A 21,093-nucleotide genomic window follows, 5' to 3' on the forward strand; every position below is an offset into this window, starting at 1 on the left:
CACACGCCGGATCCGCAGCCGGCGTCCGGACCTGCGGAGCGAGGGTCGGTACCAAGCCGCCTTGGCTTGCGTCGAGGAGGGAAGCGAGCCTGAGATTGAGGGTACGGAATAGGGTGTGGATGGCCAAGAAAGGCTCGCATTTCTTTGGAATGTTTCAACAGAAAGGTCCTGTCTCTTAATCGGCTTTATACATGAATGGCAAACAAATCCCATTTTTCAAATAACCTTAAAACTTAAAAGGCTGTGCACTCGAGAATGCAACACATATTTATCAATGGCTTCCTATGTGCTACGGGCTAGGAAGACGCAGAGATTAACTGAATTTTTTTTTTTTTAAGCAAAACAGTTGAAGTTTTGATGTGAAAAAAGTATCTACAATGTCGATTCAGTTCAGTTCAGTCGCTCAGTTGTGTCCAACTCTTTGCGACCTCATGAACCGCAGCATGCCAGGCCTCTCTGTTCATCACCAACTCCCTGAGTCCACCCAAACCCATGTCCATTGAATCGATGATGCCATCCAACCATTTCATCCTCTGTTGTCCCCTTCTCTTCCTGACTTCAATCTTTCCCAGCATCAGGGTCTTTTCAAATGAGTCAGCTCTTCGCATCAAGTGTCCAAAGTATTGGAGTGTCAGCTTCAACATCAGTCCTATCAGTGAACACCCAGGACTGATCTCCTTTAGGATGGACTGGATGGATCTCCTTGCAGTCCAAGGGACTCTCAAGAGTCTTCTCCAACACCACAGTTCAAAAGCATCAATTCTTCGGAGCTCAGCTTTCTTTATAGTCCAACTCTCACATCCATACATGACCACTGGTAAAACCATAGCCTTGACTAGACGGACCTTTGTTGACAAAGTGATGTCTGAAGCGACTTAGCAGCAGCAGAAGCAGCAGCAGGTTGGTCGTAACCTTCCTTCCAAGGAGTAAGTGTCTTTTAATATCATGGCTGCAATCACCATCTGCAGTGATTTTGGAGCCCAGAAAAATAAAGTCAGCCACTGTTTCCACTGTTTCCCCATCTATTTGCCTTGAAGTGATGGGACTAGATGCCATGATCTTCGTTTTCTGAATGTTGAGCTTTAAGCCAACTTTTTCACTATCCTCTTTCACTTTCATCAAGAGGCTTTTTAGTTCTTCTTCACTTTCTGCCATAAGGGTGGTATCATCTGCATATCTGAGGTGATTGATATTTCTCCCGGCAATCTTGATTCCAGCTTGTGCTTCATCCAGCCCACCGTTTCTCATGATGTACTCTGCATATAAGTTAAATCAGCAGGGTGACAATATACAGCCTTGATGTACTCCTTTTCCTATCTGGAACCAGTCTGTTGTTCCATATCCAGTTCTAACTGTTGCTTCCTGACCTGCATACAGATTTCTCAAGAGGTAGATCAAGTGGTCTGGTATTCCCATCTCTTTCAGAATTTTCCACAGTTTATTGTGATCCACACAGTCAAAGGCTTTGGCATAGTCAATAAAGCAGAAATAGATGTTTTTCTGGAACTCTCTTGCTTTTTCTATGATCCAGCAGATGTTGGCAATTTGATCTCTGGTTCCTCTGCCTTTTCTAAAACCAGCTTGAACATCAGGAAGTTCACGGTTCACGTATTGCTGAAGCCTGGCTTGGAGAATTTTGAGCATTACTTTACTAGTGTATGAGATGTCAATTAACATCTGCTAATGCTTGTAAATAAATGTATAAGGGCTCTCCTAACCATCTTACAATCTAAGGATTCCCAGCCTTAACTGCATATATGAATCCACCTGTGGAGATTTAAAAAATCCCAATGCCTGGCTGCACCCTAGACCAATCAAATCAAAATCGCTTAAGGTTGGGATCCAGATGGGCCAATGGCCACCTGATGCAAACAACTGACTCATTGGAAAAGACCCTGATGCTGGGAAAGATTAAAGACAGGAGGAGAAGGGGACAACAGAGGATAAGATGGTTGAATGGCATCATCGACTCAATGGACATGAGTTTGAGCAAACTCCAAGAGTCGATGATGGACAGAGAAGCCTGGCATGCTGCAGTCCACAGGGTCGCAAGAGTTGGATACGACTGAGTGACTGAACTGAACTGGGATCCAAAAGACTATTTTTCAAAGCTTCCCGGGTGATTCCAGTGTGCAGCCCGCATTGAGAACTGTTGTGTGCAATGATCTAGAGAAGAAGACAAGCTAGAGATTATATCCTCACTGTAGAGATGTGGGAACACTCACAGTCTAGCCAGATGACCTGATTTGTAAGTGACATATAGGAACTTATATATGAACTCCTGTTTCATAACTCCTGATCTAGGGCTCTTCCCACTAAAACCTATTCCTTGATGCTTTATGATTTTCCTAACTACTCACTGAGCAATGCCTTTTACCCGAACAGGGACCAGCTCTTTGTAAAAGGAGAATCTCTTTTCTCTGTCTCCTACACACTGTGTGTAGTGGCTGACAAAAGGGACTGGCCCCCCTGCAGGCACACGGTAAATAAAAGTTAGCTCCCTTATCTCTTGTCCTTACTGTCTGATCAGAATATGTATTTTGGGGCATTGGTATATTTAGCTTTTATGAATACCTCACTAAACTATATATCAATATAAGATGCTATAAGAATTCCAGAGACAAAAATTAACAATTTTAAAAAGCGACTTCACTATTATAAGAATTTTTTTCATGAGAAAAAAATAAGAAAAACTAGAAATATAAGAGACTAAAATTAAGACGACCTCACTTTACTACTGAGCATATGCTAGAATCAAGAAGAAATAAGTCTTTGTTTCATATAAAACTTCAGACCTCTTTTCCCAATGGGCAGTTTGGCAATTTTCAAAACACTAGTAATGAAATAATCTAAACTATAAATTCTGTGTCTACAATCAGAATCATTCTTTTGAAAGTTAATCCTTCCATAAAACAAAATTACTACCAAGGCACTGAGGGACTTCAGATATTGCAAACTCATGCTGGAAAAAGATACCTAAATTAGGAACTAACTGGCAAGTGAAGAGTTAATAAAAGGTCTGGACTTTGGAGTCCAGCGCATCATGATCTTCATCCATCTCTAGGAAGGAAAAATTTTGAAAGATTTATTCAGGCTGTGTCAGCAGGCACCCAAATGGCAGTGTAAGAAAAAAAATCTGCTGATACACCCCAAAATAAATTGCTTTAAATAACTGGCAAACTTGCCAGTTTGAAACTTCTTCCAGGCTGTAATTTATTACAGCCTCCTGCAGTGATTAAAAAAAAAAAAGTAACAGGCTGTTTGGAACAGCACTGTTAAGGTGAGTCCAGTTCCTTTCATGACGCAGCAGGGAAGTCAACATTAAGTGATGCAGTTTAGGAAGGATGACGGCATGGTAATCATCTGTATCTGTCAGGAAAAGAAGTCAGCAGGAGATGTTTACTCAGTGCAGCACTTAATATATCTGGCATTTAAAAGCGACAGAGAGAAAGATTTCATAAATATGTATACTTGTCTTTTACAAATAGGTTCCTATAGTGACACCCCAGAAGTGCACAGTCCTTTGTTTTCCCTCAAAAGACCTGTCAGTGCCCATTCAACAAATGAAGGAGACTGTTTTAACACCCCCATCCAGGCCTCTTCAAAGGCTTTTCAAAGTTAAATTCCCATTTTGAACTGTAATATAGAAAATTGGCAAAGTGCTAGAACAAGCCTCTTGGTTTTTAAGAAAAAAAAAAAATCATCTCTGTAGACTGAGGTACCTTTAAGGAAATAATCCTTCCTACTACTGTTTCTAAAAGTTGAACAAATTCTCTTTCTTTTCACAATCTGCAGAGTGTCAAAATGTCAATCAGTTTAGTTTCAGCTCAATTTAATCCTTTACTCTCCACTGTCAGGAAACAAGGCTCCAGGGAGAAGTGCTCTGTACCCAAGCATCTGGGAATTCAAAAATGATTCCAAATTAAATTGAGCAGCATGAAATAAACTAAGCTAGTTTTCTACTCCACATGAAGTCAGAAGGGGCTTTCTCTAAAAAAAAAAGAAAAACATCTACACAAAGTCCCTGAAGAAAAATCGATGTATTTCTTTACACTACTGCTTGAGTTTAGTGGATATGAAATGAATTTGGTCATGTCATTTGCCTATCATCTCAAGGGTCAGAAATATGAATATTCTAAAATGTTAACTTGGCTCTTGATAGCATTAGCAATGATCAAATTAAATTTTTTGTAGACTCATAATTAATAGCACTTTAAAAATTTTATTGCAATAGATGTCTCTTTTAAGACATACTCCACTACTATGTCTTCATGTGTCATAAGGTATAAACACTGTAAAACTGTATAAAACTAGGGACTTGCATAGTGACCTAACTGTACTCCAGGGAAGACCCAAAGGTGAAATGTGAAGGATATAAACATACTTTTGTTGCTGTAACAAAATTTCAACATGGGTGGACCACTTGAATTGACAATAGCTAATGAGCTCAAAGGTGACAGTGTTAATTTATAATCTCAGAAACTGTGGGCTAGAAACCAAAGGACATAAATTTACTTCTAACAGAGTCACTGAATAAGATTCTGGCCAACTCACTTAACTTCATCTGTAAAAGGGGATAATAAAACCCTAAGAAAATATCCCAAGATCTGTTTTGGGGAGAGTTGGGAACCTTAGGAAAGGAATTTCATCCAATCTGGAGATTCTAAGAAATGGATTTAATCCACTTAACACAGTCACTTAGTTCAAAGTAGTACTGTCATTCAGTGTTCAGTTGTGTCCAACTCTGCGACCTCATAGACTGTAGCATGCCAGGCTTCCCTGTCCTTCCCAGTCTCCCAGAGTTTGCTCAAGTTAATGGCATCCCACTCCAGTACTCTTGCCTGGAAAATCCCATGGACGGAGGAGCCTGGTAGGCTACAGTCCATGGGGTGGCTAAGAATTGGACATGACTGAGTGACTTCACTTTCATGCACTGGAGAAGGAAATGGCAACCCACTCCAGTGTTCTCAGGGATGGGGGAGCCTGGTGGGCTGCCGTCTATGGGGTCGCACAGAGTTGGACACGACTGAAGCGACTTAGCAGCAGCAGCAGCATGTCCACTGAGTTGATGATGCTATCCAACCATCTCATCCTCTGTCGCCCCCTTCTGCCCTCAATCCTTCCTAGCATCAGGGTCTTTTCCAATGAGTTGGCTCTTTGCATCAGGTAGCCAAAGTATTGGAGCTTCAGCTTCAGCTTCAGCATTAGCCCTCTCAATGAATATTTAGGGTTTATTTCCTTTAGGACTGACTGACTGGTTTGATCTCCTTGCTGTCCAAGGGACTCTCAAGAGTCTTCTCCAGCACCCCAGTTTGAAACCATCAGTTCTTCGGCACTCAGCCTTCTTTATGTTCCAACTCTCACATCCGTACAAGACTACTGGAAAAATAGCTTTGTCCTTTGTCGGCAAAGTGATGTCTCTGCTTTTCAATGTGCTGTCTAGGTTTGTCGTAGCTTTTCTTCCAAGGAGCAAGCGTCTTTTAATTTCATGGCTGCAGTCACTGTCCGCAGTGGTCTTGGAGCCCAAGAAAATAAAGTCTGTCGCTGTTTCCATTGTTTTCCCATCTATTTGCCATGAAGTGATAGGACCAGATGCCATGATCTTAGGTTTTTGAATGCTGAGTTTTAAGCCAGTTTTTTCAGTCTCCACTTTCACTCTCATCAAGAGGCTCTTTAGCTACTCTTCACTTCCTGTCATTTGGGTGGTGTCATCTGTATATCTGAGGTTACTGTTGTTTCTCCCAGCAATCTTGATCCCAGATTGTGTCATCCAGCCCAGTATTTTGCATGACATACTCTGCATATAAGTTAAATAAGCAGGGTGACAATATACAGCCTTGACGTATTCTTTTCTCAGTTTTCAACCAGTCCATTGTGCCATGTTCAGTTGCTTCTTGACCTGCATACAGGTTTCTCAGGAGGCAGGTAAGGTGTTCTGGTACTCTCATCTCTAAGATTTTCCACAGGTTGTTGTAAATACAGTCAAAGGCACAGTTGTCATTTGATCTCTGGTTCCTCTGCCTTTTCTAAATCCTGCTTGTACAACTGGAAGTTCTCGATTCAGGCACTGTTGAAGCCTAGTTTGAAGGATTTTGAACATTACTTTGCTAGTATGTGAAATGAGCCCAATTATGCAGTAATTTGAACATTCTTTGGCATTCACCTTCTTTGGGATTGAAATGAAAACTGACCTTTTCCAGTCCTGTGGCCACTGTTGAGTTTTCCAAATTTGCTGGCATATTGAGTGCAACACTTAACAGCATCATCTTTTGGTATTTTAAATAGCTCAGCTGGAATTCCATCACTTCCACTAGCTTTGTTTGTAGTAATTCTTCCTAAGGTCCACTTGACTTCACACTCCAGAATGTCTGGCTCTAGTTGAGTGGCCACATCATCATGATCATTAAGACCTTTTTTTGTACAGTTCTTGTGTGTATTCTTGCCACCTCCTCTTAATCTTTTCTGCTTTTGTTAGGTCCTTACCCTTTCTGTCCATTATTATGCCCATCTTTGCATGAAATGTTCCTTTCGTATCTCTAATTTTCTTTTTTTTTTTTCCCTCTCTTTTTTTTTTTTCTAATTTTCTTGAAGTGATCTCTAGTCTTTCCGATTATATTGTTTTTCTCTTCACTTAACAAGGCTTTCTTATCTCCCATTTCTCTGGAACTCAGGATTCAATTGGTTATACCTTTCCCTTCCTCCTTTGCCTTTCACTTCTCTTCTTTTCTCAGCTATTTGTAAGGCCTCCTCAGACAACCATTTTGCCTTCTTGAATTTCTTTTTCTTGGGGATGGTTTTGGGTACTGCCACCTGTACAATGATACAAAGCTCCATCCATAGTTCTTCAGGCACTTTATCAGATCTAATAGTCCCTTGATTCTATTTGTCACTTCTACTGTATAATCATAAGGGATTTAATTTAGATCATACCTGAATGGCCTAGTGGTTTTCCCTACTTTCTTCAGTTTAAGTCTAAATTTTGCAACAAGGAGCTCATGATCTGAGCCACAGTCAGCTCCCAGTATTGTTTTTGCTGACAGTATAGAGCTTCTCCATCTTTGGCTGTGAAGAATATAATCAGTCTGATTTCAGTATTGACCCTGATGATGTCCATGTGTAGAGTCATCTCTTGTGTTGCTGGAAGAGGATGTTTGCTATGACCGGTGATTTCTCTTGGGAAAACTCTGTTAGCCTTTGCCCTGCTTCATTTGGTACTCCAAGGTCAAACTTGCCTGTTACAAAGTAGTATAGTTCAACAGTTAAAAATTCTGGCCTTAGAATTTAACAGACTGGGCTTGAATTCTAGAACCACTATTAGCTATGAACTTTAAATTGCTACTTAATCTGTGGCTCAGTATTAGTACCTAATTTATGAAGTTATTGTGAGGATTAATTAAGTTGAAAGATATAAAGCACTGAAAAGAGTACCTGGCACAAAAATCTACTCTTTTGGCCTTAATGGCTCTGTAAGCTTAAGAGAGCTAACAAAAAGATTGAGGAAGCCTTCAGAAATAAACTCAGAGAGCTGGAGTCTTCAGTGAAGAATCTTAGATCAGAGTGTAGGACTATCATAAATTTTTGCATTTTTATTAAAAACTTTTTTTGTTTTTCTAAATCTTCCATGTAATCTTATCTTTTGACTGTTTCTCTAAGGTAAAACCCTTAATAGGCAAAAGACCTATGTGCTTTTCTTTAGGTCATTAAGAAAGCTCTGTGTGCACTGAAGGGAGCAAGCAGACTTTGAAGTCAATCTGGCAACCTTAGGGTAAAGTCCACTGTGCATTTTAGTTTATTAACTGAGAAAATGAAAATGTTGAACTACAGATAAACCCCTGTGCTCTCTTCCATCAAGCTGAAAAACAGCTAAAGTGGGCAATATTAAAATGTATGGCAAAACCAATACAGTATTATACAGCAAAATAAAGTAAAAATAAAAATTAAAAAAAAAATAAAATGGCAATGAATGTGACATCAGAAAGTTCTAGATTCTAGCTACTTTGTCCCTGGGCAACACTTACCCTGTCCCAGCCCTTGTTTCTTTAAAGTGGGATGGTAATGCTTACCTCACAGGTTTATTAAGATACACAGACACAAGTGCTTTGTGAACAGGACAGCACCATTTTTGTTACTGTTACCATCCATAAATTGGCCAATCAGCTTCTGATAACAGAAAGTGTTGTATTTGTTTGTATTTGGGATGAGAAGTAGATGAATGAATGAAATTTAAAATACAAATATACTTCCCCTATACACCACCACTTCATTCAGGAAGTCTTTACCATCATTGTTTTCCAGGCAGTTAATTACATATTGTCATCTTGTAGTAACATGACATCTGCAGTGCTTACTGGGATTTTGCCTTTTTTAAAAAAGCTTTGAAATAACAGTATTAATGTATATAACTTTATTTTTGAAATACCTAGTCATAAGAAAGAATGATTATACCAATCAGAAGACCTAACTGTATTTTTATGTTTTCTCTAAGGGCTTCATCTAGAGAAATAAATAGTAAATTAATCTCCTGAGTGTTAAAAGGGAGAAAGCCAATACTTTAAAGAGTTACAAAACAAAAAGCCTGTACCAGAGTAGCACAACAATCTGTCTCCTGTTAATCTGTAAAACGCTAGGCTAGAACTCTCAAGATAATACCTTTAATTTTCAAACTTGTTGCCCAGACAGTAAGAAGAGATATCTTGCTACACTTAGTCAAAGGCACTCTTCATGCAATACAATAAACCAAACTCTGTAAACAAACGCTCTTCAAAGCAATCAAGTTTTGCAATCACTATGTGGCTAATAGTTTTATTTAAAAGAATATCTGACAATAGTTTTAAACACTGGATGGAACAATGTCACTGAGCCCTTCCAATCCTTTCTATGGAACTTTCCACCATAAGAGCAATGGGAAATACTGAAAGGATCTGCATATCAACTCCATGAGAGGCAGATCTAAGGCATTCATCCCCCATAGTCTTAACCACCATATGCTCTAGTAGGAAGAAACGCTGAAATGATGCTTTCTTCAGGTTACAAAGGCCTCACAACTCTATTGTTTAGTAAAAATAGTAGGTGTTTATAGATCACTTTTCACATCCAACACACCTTACAAAACATTTAACCATTTAATCCTCACTCTCTTTAAACATTAAAAAAAAAAAAACACAGCCTTTCAAACACAGGCTCAAAAACATTTTTTTTTTTCAGTAGAAAGATAAAATAAGAGTCACTCTTCTTATCACCATCATCCTACTCCCAGGGATGACTGTTAATGCTTCCAGAAATTTTTCCTGCATAAGCAAACATTAATATGTTATAGCTGTTCTGTAAGAAACATACATGCACACAAGCCATAATTATCTATACATATTATTACGCCTTGTGCTCCCTCCACACTTATCACTGTATCTTAGATACTTTTCCATGTTTATCAAGATGTACCTCATTCTTTTAAAGGAGTGCTTCATATTCTATTTTAAAATTATAGATAATTTAAATATTCCTCTACTGGACATTTAAATTGTTTCCAGTCTTTACTATTATAGGCAGTATCACTATGAACATACTTTCACACAATCTTTGGGCTTTAAAGTGAATATATTTGTTGGGCGGATACTGAGAGGTGGAATTAGCAGTTAAAATATTTTAAACATCTTAGGAACTGGCAGACATTATCAAATTGCCTTCCTAAAGGGTTTAGTTTTTTATTTTCCACTGGAATCTCTGTGTCTACTCTCACTCCATGATCCATTAAATTAACTCAGGGCCCAAGCTTCTCTTCTACACCTCTTCTACATAATACATTAAAAACTAAATCTGTGTAATATATATGTACATATGTTGGGCTTCCCTATGGCTCAGACGGTAAAGAATCCACCTGCAATGCAGGGAGACCTGGGTTTGATCCTTGGGTTGGGAAGATCCCCTGGAGGAGGGCATGGCAGCCCACTCCAGTATTCTTGCCTGGAGAATGCCCATGGACAGAGGAGCCTGGAGGGCTACTGTCCGTGGGGTTGCAAAGAATCAGACAGGGCTGAGCGACTAAGCACAGCACAGTACATATATGTGTCTACATAAGTGTATATGTATGAGAAAAGTAAAATATACTTTAAAAAACTAGAGAAAAATATTAAATTATAAAGAAAAATATTATGAAAAAATTATCATAGATAATTTAAAAGAATTAGACTATAAGAAAATATATATAGCAGTTAAATTATTTTGAAGATAATGTAATTTTTAATTCAGAAGATATCTTCAGATCTTGTTTGATGCTAATGATGTAGAAGGTATTATAGATGAACAAGCCAAATGTGGCTTAATACCATCAATGTCCTGAAATGGGGTGAGACAGAGACAGAAAAATGGGAAATAAACTGGAGTAACATAAAAGGGAATCTAGAGGAGCTGAGAAAGGCTTGAAAATAAAAGCAATATGATATTTACTGAGCTGACATTTACTGTGTACCAGATCCCTGGTGGCTTAGATGGTAAAGAATCTGCCTGCGATGTGGGAGACCTGGGTTCGATCCCTGGGTTGGGAAGGTCCCCTGGGGAAGGGAATGGCTATTCATTCTAGTATTCTTGCCTGGAGAATCCCATGGGCAGAGGAGCCTGGGAGCTACAGTCTACGGGGTTGCAGTCAGACACGACTGAGCGACTAAGCACACAGCACAGATCCTCTATTAAGAGTTTCTGTGTAGAACTTGTGGTTGCCAGGGGGAAGGTTGGGGGGAAGGGATAGTTAGGGTGTTTGGGATGGACATGTACAAATGCTATATTTAAAATGGATACCCAACAAGGACCTACTGTACAGTACATGGAACTCTGTTCAATATTAGGTAACAGCCTGGATGGAAGGGGAATTTGGGGGAGAATGGATACATGTATATGTATGGCTGAGTCTCTTCACTGTTCACCTCAAACTATCACAATGTTGTTAATCAGCTATACACCAATATAAAATAAAAAATTAAGAAAAAAAGTTTGCATGAAGTATCTCAATTCTCACAAACAACCCTATGCTTCTATGATTATCTTTACAAGGCTCAGAGAGGTTAATTGATTTGTCTAAGGTAATACAGCAGTAATTTGAATTCAGCAAGTTATTCTGGCTCCAAAAAGAACCTGTTTTGTTAATCAATATTCTACACTGTCTACATGATTATATAGGTTCACTACAGAACAGGTTTAAGTCTGAAAAAGTCTATTGCCAACAGGAAGAACTCCTGGGGACCTTAAATACCTATCTTCCTGTACCTTGTGTTTCCTTCTCTAATTGATCCTAGCTATAGCTGGCAGGTCCTGACAATAAATGGCAACCTACTCCAGTACTCTTGCCTGGAAAGTCCCATGGAAGGAGGAGTCTGGTAGGCTGCAATCCATGGGGTCGCTAAGAGTTGGACACGACTGAGTGACTTCACTTTCACTTTTCACTTTCATGCACTGGAGAAGGAAATGGCAACCCACTCCAGTGTTCTTGCCTGGAGAGTCCCAGGGACGGTGGAGCCTGGTGGGCTTCCATCTATAGGGTGGCACAGAGTCAGACATGACTGAAGTGACTTAGCAGCAGCAGCAGCAACCCAGTACTAAATATAGCAGCAATATGATCTGGTTGTTGTATACCATTCTCTTGTTACCAGATCCTGTAGAACTCTGTATTTCAAACTAATATTCATCACAAGATATTTTTCAAAGCACTTACACCTCTACAGTTTTTTGCTTCCCTAGTTTTTTTTTTTTTTTAAACACAGCGTATTACATGAAGGAGGCATTCACTGTATTTGCGGATAATGATGGGATCATGATCTCATTTGATTAAATAAACCTACTTACTAGCTGGGTAGGTATTATCACTCCTCATTACACTTAAAGAAAAAGATGAACCAGCTAATAATATCAAGGTGATACGAAGCCTACACATTAGGCTGCTACTGTTCATGTGTGCTCAGTCACGTCTGACCCTTTGTGACCCCACAGACGGATTTTCCAGCAAGAATACTGGAATGGGTTGCCATTTCCTCCTCCAGGGGATATTCCCAACCCAGGGATTGAACCCTCCTGAATTTCCTGCATTGGCAGGTAGATTCTTTATCACTGTGCCAACTGGGAATCCTACTCTTTAGGCTGAGATGGGTCCAATTCAATCTGTCAACATACTATTGACAGATTAACTGAATACAACTGGACTAACCCTGAATACCTATAGGCCAGGCACTTTAGATGGTTATCAAAATGATTAAGAGTTAAACACTTTTATAATAACTCCCTATTTAAAATCCCCAAAGAGTTCTGTATTCCCTTTTAGGTCACATCCAAGCTCTTCTGGCCTTCAGAGCCTCCGTGATTTAAATCCTACTATAATCCAGCCATTATGGCATATTACCCTCAACTCCATCCCTTCTCCAGCACAATCAGTTTAACTATTTTTTAGCCATTCTCCCAAAACAAATCCTTGCCATAATTAGGTGGTTTCTATCCTATCTTCCTATACATGAGTCTTACTCTCCTCCCTATTCGAATTATTCCTTCTCTGAGACCATTTTTAGACGTGAATGCCAGACCACCTGACCTGCCTCTTGAGAAATCTATATGCAGGTCAGGAAGCAACAGTTAGAACTGGACATGGAACAGACTTGTTCCAAATAGGAAAAGAAGTACGTCAAGGATATATATTGTTACCCTGCTTATTTAACTTATATGCAGACTACATCGTGAGAAATGCTGGGCTGGAAGAAGCGCAAGCTGGAATCAAGATTGCCGGGAGAAATATCAATAACCTCAGATATGCAGATGACAGCACCTTTATGGCAGAAAGTGAAGAGGAACTAAAAAGCCTCTTGATGAAAGTGAAAGAGGAGAGTGAAAAAGTTGGCTTCAAGCTCAACATTCAGAAAACGAAGATCATGGCAACTAGTCCAATCACTTCATGGGACATAGATGGGGCAACAGTGGAAACAGTGTCAGACTTTACTTTTAGGGGCTCCAAAAATCACTGCAGATGGTGACTGCAGCCATGAAATTAAAAGATGCTTACTCCTTGGGAAGGAAAGTTATGACCAACTTAGATAGCATATTGAAAAACAGAGACATTACTTTGCCAACAAAGGTCCATCTAGTCAAGGCTATGGTTTTTCCAGTAGTCATGTATGGATGTGAGAGTTGGACTGTGAAGAAAGCCGAGCACCGAAGAATTGATGCTTTTGAACTGTGGTGTTGGAGAAGACTCTTGAGAGTCCCTTGGACTGCAAGGAGATCCAACCAGTCCATTCTAAAGGAGATTGGTCCTGGGTGTTCTTGGGAAGGAATGATGCTAAAGCGGAAGCTCCAGTACTTTGGCCACCTCATGCGAAGAGTTGACTCACTGGAAAAGACTCTGATGCTGGGAGAGATTGGGGGCAGGAGGAGAAGGGGATGACAGAAGATGAGATGGCTGGATGGCATCACCGACTCGATGGACGTTGACTCTGAGTGAACTCTGGGAGTTAGTGATGGACAGGGAGGCCTGGCGTGCTACAATTCATGGGATCACAAAGAGTCGGACACAATTGAGAGACTGAACTGAACTGAGACCATTTCTATCCAGGGTTTCAGGGGCTTCCCTCATAGCTCAGTTGGTAAAGAATCTGCCTGCAATGCAGGAGACCCCGGTTCAATTCCTGGATCAGGAAGATCCCCTGGAGAAGGGATAGGCCACCCATTCCAGTATTCCTGGGCTTCCCTGTAGCTCAGCTGGTAAAGAAGCCACCTACAATGCGGGAGACCTAGGTTCCCCGGGGTGGGAAGATCCCCTGGAGAAGGGAAAGACTACACACTCCAGTATTCTAGCCTGGAGAATTCCAGGGACTATACAGTCCATGGGGTCGCAAAGAGCCGGACATGACTGAATAACTTTCACTTCACTTCTCTGTTTTATGCCACATAATTTACCTCTCTGATGAAACAAATCACACAGAGTAACTCTCTTTTGTGGACTTCATAGAGCCTAGCACAGTGCCAGACAAGTCATAAGTATTAAGTATATTCTAGTTGGTTGATCTATTATCCCATACCCCACTACATTCTTCTTAGGGCTCTACATAAATATTTCCTAAAGGAACTGATATGTTAATGATAGAGTTTCTCTCCCCCTGGCAGCTCTTGATATGGGGAGAAATCCCTAAGACTCATCTTCACTACCTCATCTTTCTGCCGCCTCTGCTCTTTGGGTAGATGCCTTCTTCATACAGAGAATACAGTAGAGGGCCTGGAATACAATCCAGTATGTAAGGGTTTTATTTTCACTTTCTAGCCTGCCCTAGACTTTCAGGAGCCAAAAGTTCAAATCGCAGCAGGACTGATTCAGCCCTTTCACAAGCAATTTAGTACTATGCAGTTTGTTTAGACTGATCAAATTTCCAAGACCTGGCTGAGCAGCATCATTATCTCTTTAAGCTTTCATGTATCAGCTTCCCTGGCCACATTTCACTTGCCATGTCTTTCTTCTCTGAAATCAGATCAACATGCAAAATTACACAGTTACATACAATTATGTACTTTTCAACAACCATGTCAAATATCTTTAAGGAATTTAAATATAAAACAGAAAGGTTTTTTTTTTTTCCCCTGTTTGGATTAGGCAAAAATCAAGAAAGATGCAAAAGTGTATCATTCTTCAGCTAGTACATCAACTAACAGAACAGAGTATTGCCAGATTCGATTCACACCACCTCAGCTGGAAGGCCAACTGGACAATAGATCTTAAATGAAGTGAAAAATACTTTGCTAGGGGAAAAGAAGACTAGGTAGCAACTCTGCCTTTTAATGTTTGATTGTGAAATATTCAAACCTACAACAAAGAACAGAGAGGATAACAAACCGCCAGATGCTCAGTAGACAGCACAATCACATCCTAACACTTCACTTTTCAGATTTTAAAACATTAGCTGAAGCTGCACAACCCCTTTGAATTTCTCTGAGCCTTCTGCTCTCTCTCTATGCAGGTACCTACTCTCCTCAGTTCAGTGTTCATAGGAAGTGACTTAGCATGCATGCACTGTGACATACTACTATATACTAGAACTTTGCCTACTGTTTGAGACATTTTCATATTTGTATATTATTTTTGCCTGACAATAAGAATACTAATTTCTTTTTAATGAAGAGAAAACAGTCTCAAAGAATGAATGTATTTATCTCAAGTCATGCAACCAATATAAACATAGGTCTAACTCCAATATGAGTGCTCTTCATATAACTAAGAACAATGAACTAAAACTCTTTTCATCTTAGTGGCATTCAATGACTATATTGTTGTAGTACATTACAAAAAATTATATTATTTATTATTTGTTTATAAAGTACTTCACCTTAAGTGGCCTAATTTAACAGCAATTATTCCTTGGGGTTATTTTCATAATTTTATAGGTAAAGTAGCATATTTAAAGAAAACTAAGCTTAATGAAAATTCTGAAAGAGATGGGAATACCAGACCACCTGTCCTGCCTCTTGAGAAATCTATATGCAGGTCAGGAAGCAACAGTTAGAACTGGACATGGAACAACAGACTGGTTCCAAATAGGAAAAGGAGTATGTCAAAGATATATACTGTCACCCTGCTTATTTAACTTATATGCAGAATACATCATGAGAACTGCTGGGCTGGAAGAAGCACAAGCTGGAATCAAGATTGCCGGGAGAAATATCAATAACCTCAGATATGCAGATGACACCACTCTTATGGCAGAAAGTGAAGAGGAACTAAAAAGCCTCTTGATGAAAGTGAAAGAGGAGAGTGAAAAAGTTGGCTTCATGCTCAACATTCAGAAAACGAAGATCATGGCATCTGGTCCAATCACTCCATGGCAAATCGATGAGGAAACAGTGTCAGACTTTATTTTTTGGGCTCCAAAATCACTGCAGATGGTGACTGCAGCCATGAAATTAAAAGACACTTACTTCTTGGAAGAAAAGTTATGACCAACCTAGACAGCATATTCAAAAGCAGAGACATTACCTTGCTGACTAAGGTCCGTCTATTCAAGGCTATGGTTTTTCCAGTAGTCATGTATGGATGTGAGAGTTCGATTGTGAAGAAGGCAGAGCGCCAAAGAATTGATGCTTTTGAACTGTGGTGTTGGAGAAGACTGTTGAGAGTCCCTTGGACTGCAAGGAGATCCAACCAGTCCATTCTGAAGGAGATCAGCCCTGGAATTTCTTTGGAAGGAATGATGCTAAAGCTGAAACTCGAGTATTTTGGCCACCTGATGCGAATAGTTGACTCATTGGAAAAGACTCTGATGTTGGGAGGGATTGGGGGCAGGAGGAGAAGGGGACGGCAGAGGATGAGATGGCTGGATGGCATCACGGACTTGAAGGACGTGAGTCTGAGTGAACTCCGGGAGTTGGTGATGGACAGGGAGGCCTGGTGTGCTGCAATTCATGGGGTCGCAAAGAGTCAGACACGACTGAGCGACTGAACTGAACTGAACCGATGTATGGATGAATGAGATCCTTACTGTCCCTACCTACTACACAGCGAAATCACAGCAAAAGGAACAAGCTTGGTGGAATCAGAGGGGAAAGTCCATCAACAGAGGAATGGATAAAGAAAGATGCGGTGTATATATACAATGGAATATTACTCAGCCATAGAAAAGAACAAAATAATGCCATATGTAGCAACATGGATGGACCTAGAGATTGTCATACTGAGTGAAGTAAATCAGACACAGAAGACAAATCTCACATGATATTGCATGTACTTGTGGAATCTAAAAAGAAGGCTACAAAAAAAATTTTAAAGGCTACAAATGAACTTATCTACAGAACAGAAATAGACTTACAGATGTAAAAAGTAAACTGGGGGGCAAGGGGGAATAAGTTAGAGGGCTGGGATTGACACAGACATACTACTATATATAGAATAGATAACTAATAAGGACCTACTGTATAGAACAGGAAATTCTATTCAATACTCTGTAAGGGCCTAGATGGGAAAAGAATCTTGAAAAAAAAAAGAGTGAATATATTTACCTGTATAACTGATTTACTTTGCTGTACATTTAAAACTAACACAACATTGTAAATCACCTGTACCCAAGCAAAAACTGTTTTTTAAAAGGGGAGGAAACTTTGGAAGAGAAATCTGATAAATACAATAAATATAATCACAGGACATATAAGACGTTGTAGGCAGTTAGAAATAAGGGTTTAGAGCTCAAAATGGGATCCGAGGTAAGATCTTACGGAAAAACCCAAACAAAACTCTTTGGCCAACTCAATAGATTTGAAAGTTCTGGGCACAGAGGCATGAAGAATGAGGTGGACAGGGTCACTGAGGGACAATACATAGATTTGAGGACGGGAAGCCACAAGTATCCTTGAAACAGTATGTACAATTAAGCAGTATGCACATATTTTTCTAATGAAAAATTCTAGCATTTTACCTAGCATTTCAAACAACTCCATGTTTTCCAAAAGGTTGAAAATTTCTATTCCAGGAAATGAAAGTCAGGTAAGGATAGTCTCTGGAGAAAAATTACTTCTGAGAGATGAACCACCAACGGAGTCACTGTGGGCAAAGGGTATAAGGAGAACCAGCAAAGAATGCTCACAGTTCAGGGGCCTGGGTTCGATCCCTGGTCAGGAAACTAGATCCCATATGTCACAATAAAGGATACTGCATGCCACAATGAAGACTGACTATTCCATGTGCTGCAACCAAGACCCAGTGTAGTCAAATATTTTTTTAAAAAGAAAGCCAAAGGAGGTAAGAACTGCATAGAGGAATGGGCAATAGTGTCATTTAAGATTGGGATCAAAAATTATTCACTGGCAATCTTAACAAGAACAGCATTTGGAGTGATGGAAGGGGCAAAAAGTCAGATTTCATGGGTGAAACAGTGAATATGAGTTGACAAAGGAGGCAGTAAAGATAGACTGTCCTTTCAGAAATCAAAACAAACTTATAGTGTGAGCTGAAAACAAGGTTATGAAATGGTATTGTAAAATTATATTTTAGTTTCTTTTGGTCCGATAAAGATCTGACCATGTTTATAACATGAGGGAAACAAGCCAATAGAGAGAGGTAAAAGCCTATGACAAATTAAAACATTGTCCAAATAACTGGTCTTGAAACAGGGTACAATATTTAAAGCCTAAACTTTAAGAAACAGTATTTTTACAAAATGTACAGATATCAATAAGTCGATTAGAATCCTCTGCATATTAAAAACTTTCCAAAGATGTGTTCACATACTTGAACCTAGAAGATTCACATCAAGTTGGCTCAGAAATTATTTTCCAGAAATTTCTAGAAATGTAATTGTGTGTGTGTGTGAAGGATAATTTAATTTCTCATTCTTGACATATTTTTGACATCTGAAGAGATCTGCATAGGCTTGCCTTCTGCTATATCGCATTGAAAGTTTAATATACCCCCAAATAAACTACAGTAATATAAAAAGCAAACAAAAGTCTAGGGTTGGGGAAGGCTCGGAAATAATCCAGTTAATGAGCTTTCCATGGTGGAATTTGGTATTCTAAAACTTAAGCTCCTGCATAGCTACCTTATCACACACAGTTAAGGGACTTGGAATTTCATATGTAACTTCTAGCCAACAGGTTATTTTTTTTATTAAAAAAAAAAAAAACAAGAACCATTTCTTCTTTTCAATCACAGATAATCTGTACTCTAAGTTGCTTTGGTTGTATCTGACTCTCTGTGACCCCATGGACTGTATATAGCCTGTCAGGCTCCTCTGTCCATGGGATTCTCCAGGAAAGAACATGAGTGGGTAGCCATTTCCTTCTCCAGGGGATCTTTCCGACCCAGGGATCAAACTAAACTATCCAACTTAAAAACAGTAACACACTAACTTCTTAGTGGAATCATATTTTCATATGTCATTATTTGTAATCTTGCCATATACGCCTTTCCTATCTTTTACATGGCCTGTATTTTCCTGTTCCAGAGAGCATCAATGATAAAAATTTTATGTGGGTAAAGATGTAGCAGTATTGTGTGTATGTAATGTATATATGTTATAGACCATCCTTTTAATAGAAAGCCTGGAATTTGGTTTTCTTAAAATTATTTTGATATTCTGTGGAATTTACATACCAATCTATTTAAGACAATCACCATTTAATTCAGTTGAATATTAAAAGTGATTTCATTGATTACATATTTCAACTGTTTAGAGGGATGTTCTGCAAAACGAAACACCAAGAAAAACTTTGGCCTGAAACTTCTCCAGTGGTTCAATAGTTAAGACTCTGTACTTCCATTGCAGGGGGCATGGGTTCAATTCCTGGTAGGGCAACTAAGATCCCACATGCTGCAAGGCAGGGCATGGCAAACAAACAACCCCCCTTCTAAACCCACATTCCCCTTGCCAGGTATATTTAAATTTATTTGAAAATTTTAATGTATCAACTGTCTTTTTTGGGGTGGGGGTGGTGAATAACTAGGCTATTAGTGATTTTGATGGTTTCTGAAATACTATAAAGATTTGTTTACTTCAACCCTGAATACTCATTGGAAGGACTGATGCTGAAGCTGAAGCTCCAATATTTTGGCCACTTGATGCCATGAGCCGACTCACTGGAAAAGACCCTGATGCTGAGAAAGATTGAGGGCAGGAGGAGAAGGGGATGACAGAGGATGAGATGGTTGGATGGCATCACTGACTCAATGGACATGAGTTTGAGTAAAATCTGGGAGAGAGTGAAAGACGGAAGCCGAGTGTGCTGCAGTCTGTGGGGTTACAAAGAGTCAGACATGATTTAGCGACTGAACAACAACAAATTGTTTTTTATGAACATAAAATTATGACCCTAGTTTTAGAAGAGCTCAGATTATAATGATAAAAAGGATTAACAGTAATAATAATACCTCACCTCTTGCTGAGTGCCTATTATTATGATAGGCATTTAACCTTTTTATCTCAAATCCATGCCAAAAAAAACTAAAATATTCTTTTTTCTATTATAGAGTGGAGGAAATGGGCTCAATGAGGCTAAGTATCCCTTCCCAAAGTCTGAAAAATGGGTGGAAAGTATAGTTCTTCATTTATTCCTTCTACAGAAAATTAGTGGGTACCATCTATGTGCCAGAATTTAAGGATACAATTGTGGACAGGATATTATCTCTGCTCTCACTCAGTTTAAGTGGCAAGAACAGACAAACAAATAATGTGTAACAACAGCGTTGGAAGTGCTGGGAAAGGGAAGCAGAGAGCTCTGTTAGAGCATGAGGTGAGAATTTTCCCACTGAACAGTAAGGATTATTATAAGCAAAGGTGGCTCATAACCAATTACGTGTTTTACACAGTTTCTAAATTTCCTGATCGTTTGTTTGGTGTATCAGCAGAACAGCTGTTTTAGGTAATCGATAACAGGTCCTTTCTTCTCCCTCCAAATGATTCCTTGGCTTGAGGAAATTCCCAGTGAATAATGAATACCAGAATAGTCTGCCAGTTATGTTTATTAATACAATCTTTTTGCCTCAGGATGGTGGAATAGCAGTGAGTCAGAGAAGCAAGCAGATGAGCCTGCTTAATAAATATTCATTGTTGAATGAAGCAAGATGATCAGTACTGTTAAACAGGATTTTACATTTAGCATCCAATGGCTATAGCTATGACTTTTGGTAATCATCCAAGTTGAATCAGATTTGACTCAGAGATGGGAAATGCTCATTTCTAATTCAACACTAGGTTTGTACTAAACAAGAAGTTTATCGGTAATTTGAAGTCTGACAATTTCTCTTCTTGTTTTTCCTCAGCAAATGATCTTAATACTAGATGATGTACAGGGTGTCAGTCATAGCACAGAATTAAAATAAGACTGTGAGTTTGTGAAATTAAAATGGAAAAGAATTTAGAAAATACTCGTGAAAGTACCATCACTTTATATCTTGCCTTAATATTTGGTGCTGAATATTCATTTAAGCTTTCCTATGAACAATTTTGCTTGCATTTTCAACAATCCTGTAAGATAGATGAGAAGATGCAATCCTCATTTTACAGATAGAAAGGAAGGCTCAAACAGAACTGGATTTTTATCATAGAAATATTATTACAGTGAAGATAAAAAAACAATAATGTAGTCCAA

The 21,093-nt window shown here is 39.2% G+C and overlaps 1 protein-coding gene across 4 annotated transcripts in view; it reads right to left on the reverse strand.

The window, feature by feature from the left end:
- SSH2 (slingshot protein phosphatase 2) overlaps window positions 1–21,093 on the reverse strand; it is a 245,460-nt gene that overhangs the window by 104,025 nt on the left and 120,342 nt on the right. The window lies entirely within an intron of this gene.

The sequence above is a fragment of the Ovis canadensis genome, chromosome 11 (genome assembly GCF_042477335.2).
Source record: "Ovis canadensis isolate MfBH-ARS-UI-01 breed Bighorn chromosome 11, ARS-UI_OviCan_v2, whole genome shotgun sequence".
NCBI classification, from domain to species: Eukaryota; Metazoa; Chordata; class Mammalia; order Artiodactyla; family Bovidae; genus Ovis; species Ovis canadensis.